The sequence below is a fragment of the Pinus tabuliformis genome, chromosome X (assembly GCF_031772625.1).
Source record: "Pinus tabuliformis cultivar Carrire ecotype Pingquan chromosome X, CPIR1, whole genome shotgun sequence".
NCBI classification, from domain to species: domain Eukaryota; kingdom Viridiplantae; phylum Streptophyta; class Pinopsida; order Pinales; family Pinaceae; genus Pinus; species Pinus tabuliformis.
The window spans coordinates 1,316,592,145-1,316,600,765 of NC_142308.1; the positions used below are offsets into that span (position 1 = coordinate 1,316,592,145).

At 37.8% G+C, this 8,621-nt stretch overlaps 1 pseudogene; it reads left to right on the top strand.

Moving 5' to 3' along the window:
- The first annotated feature begins 317 nt into the window (after window positions 1-317).
- On the top strand, window positions 318-5,907 carry LOC149144936 (GDP-mannose transporter GONST1 pseudogene; annotated as a pseudogene).
- The last annotated feature ends 2,714 nt before the right edge of the window (window positions 5,908-8,621 follow it).

The window sequence follows — 8,621 nt, forward strand, 5'->3', positions numbered from 1 at the left end:
CTCGGCTATAAAATGAACCTCTCAGCTCAATCACAACCCTCCTCATTGCATGGCATCCTCTCTCATTATATCACAACGCTCCTTTCAGCACATTGAAAATCAAGTTTATTAATGATTTTTCTTTCCTTGGGGTGCTCATAGGGAGGGTAAGCATTCCTTCCTACTCAATGCAAAGAATGAACACTATGAGGAATGTTGTAAAAAAAAATGTGTTTGAAGGGCAGCATAAAGTCATTCGACTTGGGGCATTCTCTCTTCCACATGTGCTATTGATTCGGTTTTCACCAAACCACGAACTGAGATATGATAACTAGGATATGTGTGAAGAGAAAGCAATAAAGGAATGTTTGGGAACATGGATTAATAAAAGTACGAACCAAGCCCTTATATCTCAATTGACATTTTGAACTTTCATCATGTAGAATGATACTGGTTAATAAAGTTGTTATCTCAGATTATAATTTGGATGTGGAGATACCTCTAGTGTTTTATCAAAGCCTCACATCTGTGGTAGTTGTGTATGTCCTCACTGTTGAAGATAATGGAGAATATCCTAGAATAGGTAGAGTTGGTTCACGTAACCTCAGGATAGGAATTAGTTTCTCTTTCTTAGGATGTTGTTATAACTTCCCTAAAACCATGTTTTCTATTTAATGTGTAATGTGCATGAACAATGTAGAGCATTCTGCAAAGCTAGACTCTCCTGGTTCAGACCCTATTTCGTAGAGCTCACCAGTGGGTTTTGTAATTCTTTAATAGAAACATTGCCATTTTTATCATGGTATCAGAGCATCAGGGCTGAGGAACCTGTATGCTAGCTAGTGGGTGTCACTGAGTAGAAATCATCATTGTTTTGAGGAGTATAACTGCGACGAAACCGAAATCGTCTCTGGTTAAGAGGAGTATCACTGCGACGAGTATAGCTGTGACGACGTTGCAGATAAGTCATCTACATATGCGACGATCGTGTAAATCATAAAAGTTGCGTGGGGTAGCCAAGAACAAGGCTGTAGCTAACAAAAGAAGGTTGTTTGGAGGCTGTGAAGGAAGCCACAATGATCAGTCAATGTACTGCGAGATCAAACAACAGTGAAGATCAATGATCTGTCTCTGTCATAGATCTGGGGTAAATCTAACATCTTCTTTTACCTGTTGAATTTTTTTTTCCCTTCTAAATTGCCAAGATGAATAACAATATGTTTGAAGCATGCTTGAATGAGCATAACAAGCTCGATGGTTCCAATTATGAAAATTGGAAATTCAATATGCAGACTCTGCTAGATGTGTAGAGTGCTTGGACAATTGCGAATGGGGATGAGTCGAAGCCCGCAGCTAGATCTGCATCGATCCCAGATTGGGAGAAGCGAGAAGGTAAAGCAAGGACGCTATTGAAGATGTCAATGAAAGACTACATTATATCACACATTAGAGAGTGTAAGACAGCTAACAGGATTTGGGGAATTCGGAAGGAGTTGTGTGAGATCAGGAATTCAAATCATCTTTTGTTCCTCAAGAGTAAGATTCTATCCTTGAATATGGAGGAGAATAAAACAATTGCTTCATTCGTAGCTAGGATCAAAGATCTGAAGAACAAATTGGAAGACATTAGTCATACAGTTGACAATACAGATCTTGTAACAATTACCATGAATGGTGTCACTGATGATTACCAAATGTTCATCACTGGGATAAATGCCAGAGAGAAGATCCTGAAATTTGAAGAGCTAACAGGAATACTGATGCAGAAGAAGAAAGAAGATCGACTCTAAAGCCCTAGAGTGCCGATCTTGCATTGATGGCGAAGAAAAACTTCTTCAAAGGGAAAGGAAGTCCACAATAGCAAAATGGAGCAAACTCACACAAAAGACCAAATCAGACCCAAGGTATGCATATGAATAGAAACTACTCTGAAACTAAATGTTTTTATTGTGGAAAACTGGGTCATATTGCCAGGGAGTGCAGGAAGAAGAAATATCATGAAGAACAACAGAAGCAGAAAAGACATGCAGGTCATCTCGCGAATGACAATCATGTGCAGAATTTCAGATTGTTCATGGCAGATCGTGATGAGAATGTTGATGCAGACATCTGGTATGTAGATTCAAAAGCGTCAACACACATGACAGGGAACAAGCATTGGTTCGAAGATTTTAAAGAAATCAACGAAGGAGCACAGATTTACCTAGGTGATGATAGAAGTCATCAAATCAAAGGGTGTGGGAAAGTTTATGTCATTCTACTTAATGGTAATATCAAACAAATTCATAATGTTATGTATGTGCCTGGTGTAACAAAGAACTTGATTTCTGTATTCATGATTATAGATCAGGATTTGAAAGTTGAATTCTTTAAATCTAATTGTTATATTAAAGATCTACTAGATGGCATGAAGACAATTGCTACAAGAATCTTAACAGGAGGACTGTACAAGTTGGATGTAAGAGCTGCACCAGTTTGAGCATTGACAGCAACGAGCCTGACTATAGAAGAGCTATGGCATCAGAAATTTGGCCACATCAACTACAATGATTTGTTGTTACTACAAAAGAAGGAAATGGTAAGAGATCTTCCTATGCTAAAGCAAGTACAAAATGATTGTGATGTGTGTACATTAGGAAAAATGCATAGAGAACAATTCCTTGTTCAAGTAGAAAAGAAACAGAGGGATATACTTGAATTAGTGCACACAGACCTTTGTGGACCCATGCAGACAAAATCATTAGGAGGTGCACTGTATTTTCTACTGTTTATTGATGACTGTATGAAGTTTTCTTGGGTGTATTTCTTAAGTAAGAAGAGCCATACATTCGAATACTTTAAGAAGTTTAAAAATATGATTGAAAGACAAACAAGGAAACAAATAAAAATTCTTCATTCTGATCAAGGGGGAGAATACAGGAAGGATGAGCTTATCAGGTATTGTAAATATCATGGAATTTTGCAGCAGTTCACAGTATCCCATACTCCACAACAGAATGGAGTAACAGAAAGAAAGAACAAAAAACTGGTGGAATGTGCTAGAAGTATGTTGAAAGGTAAGAATCTTTCGAATGGTTTTTGGGCTGAAGCAGTGAATACTGCAGTTTATTTGAAAAATAGGAGTCCTACAAAGAGTCTTGAGTCTAAAACTCCTTTTGAAGCATTATATGGATTTAAGCCTGCAGTAAAACACTTAAGAATATTTGGATCTAAAGCATTTGCCCACATTCCAAAGGAAGATTGAAGAAAATTAGATTCAAAAGCCATTAGATGTACCTTTATAGGGTATTGTTCACAGTATAAAGTTTACATATTATTTAAACCATATACTCACAAGGTTTTTGTTAGTAGAGATGTCAAATTGCATGAGCAGGACCATGAAGAATCTGATGAGCACAATGAGGAATGGGACATTGCGTACTTGGTGGAAGAAGAAGCAGAGAACAATGAGGGTCAGCAGTAGAAAAAGGCAGAGGATGAACAACAATAGCAACAACAACAACAACAACAGCAACAACAACAACAACAACAACAATAGCAGCAGCAGCAGCAATAGCAACAGCAGCAGGAAGAAAAATAAAATGATGATCAAATAAGGTTTGAAGCCACCCCACCACTCAGGAGATCAGGTAGGAAAGCTCAATTTTGTGCAAGATATAGGGAAAATGTTTTATAACTAGTATGATCAATGTGGTTGAACCTTCTAGTTATAAAGAAGAAAATGAATGTAGTGAATGGAAAACAACCATGGAACAGGAATATGATTCAATAATTAGAAATAACACTTGGGAATTGGTTGAACTTCCTAGAGGAAAACAAACCATAGGTTGTAAATTGTTATATAAACTGAAGATTAATGCAGATGGAAGCATAGAAAAACTAAAAGCTAGGTTGGTTGCAAAGGGGTACTCACAAAAGAAAGGGATAGACTATGAAGAAACCTTCACCCCTGTAGCTAAATTGAATACTATTAGAATGCTAATTACTTTAGCTACTAAGAAACAGTGGATGATACACCAACTAGATGAAAAGTCTACATTTTTTAATGGAGAACTAAAAGAAGAGGTTTATCTAGAGAAACCATAAGGGTTTGTCCAGAAAGGAAAAGAACATTTAGTCTGTAGATTGAATAAAGCACTTGATGGACTAAAACAAGCTCCTAGGTCTTGGTATGAGAAGATTGATTCATTTTTTCTACAAGCTGGCTATAATAGAAGTAAAAGTGACCCTAATCTTTACACCACGAAAAATGAACAAGGTTGCGTAGTGTTGATCTCATTGTATGTAGATGATTTGATCATTACAGGTGATGCTACATATTTAATCGATGAAATCAAGCAACATATGTCACAAGTGTTTGAAATGACACACCTCGGTGAACTCAGATACTGTTTAGGTCTTCAGATCTGGAGAGATTCAGGTCAAACATTTCTGTCCCAAGCAAAGTATGTCAAAGGCCTATTAGAAAAGTTTAGGATGGATCAGTGTAAGCCTGCAGCGGTACCATTGCAACAGAACATCAAATTGCAGTGTGAGGATGGCTCAAAAGCGACAGATGCAACACTTTACAGACAACTGGTTGGGAGTCTAATCTACCTAACCACCACCAGACCTGATTTGGCTTATGCAGTCAGTGTGCTAAGTCAATTTATGTCTAAGCCACTTGAAAGCCATTGGAATGCAGCGAAAAGTGTTTTGAGGTATCTACAAGGTACTGTAGATTACGATACTATTTACACTGACTCCTCTGATGTTAGATTGGCAAGATTTACAGATTCAGGTTCGGCTGGAAATGTAGATGATCGCAGAACTATAACAGGTTATGCATTCAGCATTGGATCCGAGGTGATCACATGGAGCAACAAGAAGCAGAACATAGTCTCCTTCTCCTCAGTGGAAGCAGAGTATCAAACCATGTGTGCAGCAACATGTGAGGCAGTTTGGTTGTAGAGACTTCTCCAGGATGTTGGGGAAGAACAGATAGACACAACAACAATTAGATGTGACAATCAGAGTTCAATCAAACTTGCCAATAATCCGGTGTTTCACAAAAACACTAAACATATTGATACACAATTCCACTTTGTTAGGGAGAAAGTGCAATCCAAAGAAATCCATTTGGAATACTGTAATACATGTGATAATGTTGCAGACATTTTCACTAAGCCTCTTGGAAAAGTTAAATTTCAAATGTTTAGGGAGATGTTAGGCATATTTGTGAACCCATTCTCCATTAAGGGGGAGTGTTGAAGATAATGGAGAATATCCTAGAATAGTTAGAGTGTGTTCACGTAACCTCAGGATAAGAATTAGTTTCTATTTCTTAGGATGTTGTTCTAACTTCCCTAAAACCACGTTTTCTATTTAATGTGTAATGTGCATGAACAATGTAGAGTGTTCTGTAGAGCCAGACTGTCTTGGTTCAGATTCTCTTTCGTAGAGCTGACCAGTGGGTTTTTTAATTCTTTAATACAAACATTACCATTTTTATCACTCGCCCTCTTTGGAATATTTACAACGGCTCCATTCACTTGGAAGCTTGTATGAGTGTGGATTCCTACAAACATCATGTTTGTTGGAATGCTTGTTACAAGTAGTTACAAGTTTCAGAATATCAGAGATATATCTATTTAAGACGCATCAGAGAAACAAACTTTGGGTTGCTCTCATTTATATGGCCATATATGCCATTAGTGGAGGAGTTACGGTGGTTATTCTTGGCAAACTGTGAATTGCTTCATGACAACAACATATTCGCTAACATTGCATAGAGTTGTGGATGTAGCAAAGAAACAAACAAAATTAGGAAATTTGAATGAAATCTCCATGATGTTGCTTTCGCTACCTTTAGGAATTTCACTAATCATAGTTTTGAATGAAGGCGAATACTTATATTTTTCTCTTGTACTTAGGTTTATAGTTTTTTAGGTTGTAGCAACTTCCAAAGGAGTGCCCGTCCTAGCTATTATTTTTACATCGATGTGGTTTTGCAAAAGACCGGGCCTACAACATATAATTTGGAATATTCTTCTCCAAATCCAAAATGCCAAAGTAAATTAAAATGGCTTCATTCTTGCGAGGATTGTAGAAGCACATGCATGCTTTCCTACACCATTGGCATTTTACAAAGAGGAGTGCTAGTGGAAAGTGTGATACCGCTATGTTAGTGAAATTCATGAAAGAGGAGAACCGGTTTGCTTCCCATGGTAAGGATGCAGTTTCACGTTTTCGCTCAGCACATTACGACACCAGGACTCGAAATTCTCTATCTTGTTAGGCGTTTGATTGCAAAAAAGTTGTGTTGTGCCATATATGTAAAAAAGGGTCAGGGGATGTCTTGGTATTTATGACCACCTCCGATGACATACAGAATTTGAAGGATCAGCTCAAGGAAAATCCTCTATTAGTGGTTTCTAACGTGATTTTTTGGTTGCTTATCATGGACCGATGGATACCTCTGAGCAAAGATTGATTTTGGAAACCACCTCCCAATTATCAAGGGCTTCCAATTGATTCTAGTTTCTGTAGGTAATGGTATACCCCAGAAGTTTGACTGGGATTAGAAGGCAGTAAAAGAAAGCTTTAATCATAATGACGGATATATAAGTGCTGATATAAGCAAAACTCTGTTTACCTGCAATTAATAAAGTGGACTTATTGTATGTGTTACAATAGTGTAAATGTTCGAAGAACTCAGTGTCATTGACCTTATGCAAATGGGAAGAAAGGAAAATATACAGTCTCTGCCTCACGGTGCAGCGAGTTCTTCATTTGAAATCAACTTACAGCTTTTTCAATTTTAACAACTTTTAAAATTTTAACCCTTTTAGTGAAATCACTTTGTAGTTTTTGATACTTGTAAGTTATATTTTTAAGTTATTCATTAAACAATTCTATTATGCCATTGGTTAAAGGCGCTGTACACGGGCCGGCCACCAACTATCTGCCACGTGTTAGTATATCGAACCAATGTTATCCAATGGTTGCTTGTTATGGTTACTATCAAACAAATGTCTATCGCGTATACAGTAACATACATAGCTTGCCACTGCCAAAGGAATCGCGATGGCATTAACAGATTTTGCATGTCAGAGCAGATCCATCCCCATATCGGGCTTAAATGTTTCAAGAGATTGCAACATTCAAAGATTTCTGTTCTTGCCGGACGAGGGAAGCTTGCCAGTGAAGGAAGCTCACCGTTGTAGGAAACTCAGAGGGACGATTGTTGTACAAAAAGAGGTAACCAATGATAAAGTTTTGTTAGCCCTCAATAGGTTTTAGCGTTGGACGATTGTTTCTTTCATTCATTGAATTGATCAAACTATTCTTTCCTTCACGTATATTTTCACAGTCAATGATAACCTATAAGTCGATTTTCAGAGACAGTAAACTCGATCTCATTGATTTTTAGGGTCACTCATTTGCAGAGCAGCGGATTAATGGAGCCTTCTAACATTGGTATTCAATGTTAACTCTTCAGGCACATTCTGCTTCATTACTAGAACTAACATTTGAAGTGACAGATGTAGATTCCAAAGGTTGAACCCAAACTAACCCTAACGAACAATGCAGGTGCATATCTGCAGGCCGTCGCACAAAGGAGGTTTATGAAAACAAATTATGAAAGGAAAAGAAAAACCCTCATGTCAAATTGCTCAACTGTCTTCTATTTTCACTATTAAAAACAAACTCGCTTCTTTGGTTCCAGCACTAGAAATCCACAGGCTCTCTCGATATTGGTTCTTATTCTATTCTCATACAGTGGTCAACCATCTAGGTCTTCCTTCAGTTGTGATAAATAACAAACTCAACATTTTGCATAATCCACCTAATTGAGGGTGCTATAGTGCTTGAGGAACGGGCAAGGGGTCCCGTGAGAGATCTCCGCCGTCGACGTATAGGGGCAGTTTGCCGGAGTAATTTCTCCGTGACCTCCTCCCGCGTGTTAACTTGACAGGTGAAGGGTCCAGAGTTGCACCGGCAAGAAATGGAGAGGGAAACAAAATCACAAAGGATTTAGTAAAAAGAAGTATTACAAACCATTCTAGGCAAGAAGTAGAGATGGGGAGAACTGTAAATAGGCAATCAAAGAAGATTGAAGAGAGGAGTATAGAAGATTACTGATCTCAGAATTGAAGAGAGGAGTATAGAACATTACTGATCTCAGAATCGAAGAGACCGGGTAACTTGGTCTTCCTAGTTTCATTTTAATCTCGATAGAGAAATTACTATTTGTAGGTAGCACCAGAAAAAAAGGGAACAATGGAAGAGAACCTTTGTAGTGAAGAATTGGAAATGAACACAATAGATGAAGTTCTCAAGAGGAGTGAAGAGAATAAGAGAAGTTCTAAGGAAAGAGTGATTAGAGTGCAGAAGTTTAGAAGAGTAGAGGAAGCTTGAGAGGTTTTGGAGGAGAGAACTAGTGATACCAAAAGACCAAGTTTAGAGGAGAGAAGTTGGGTCATGCATCTTGTAGCAAGGTGAAATAAACTTGTTATCACAGAGGCTTGTTTGCAGCTTACAATTGAGCATGGAGAAGCTCATAGAGAATGATAAAGAAATGACTATGAATAGTCATGCTAAGGGTTCAAGAGAAAGACACAGAAATATGAGTGATGAGGAAATTGAATGAGATGTATCTG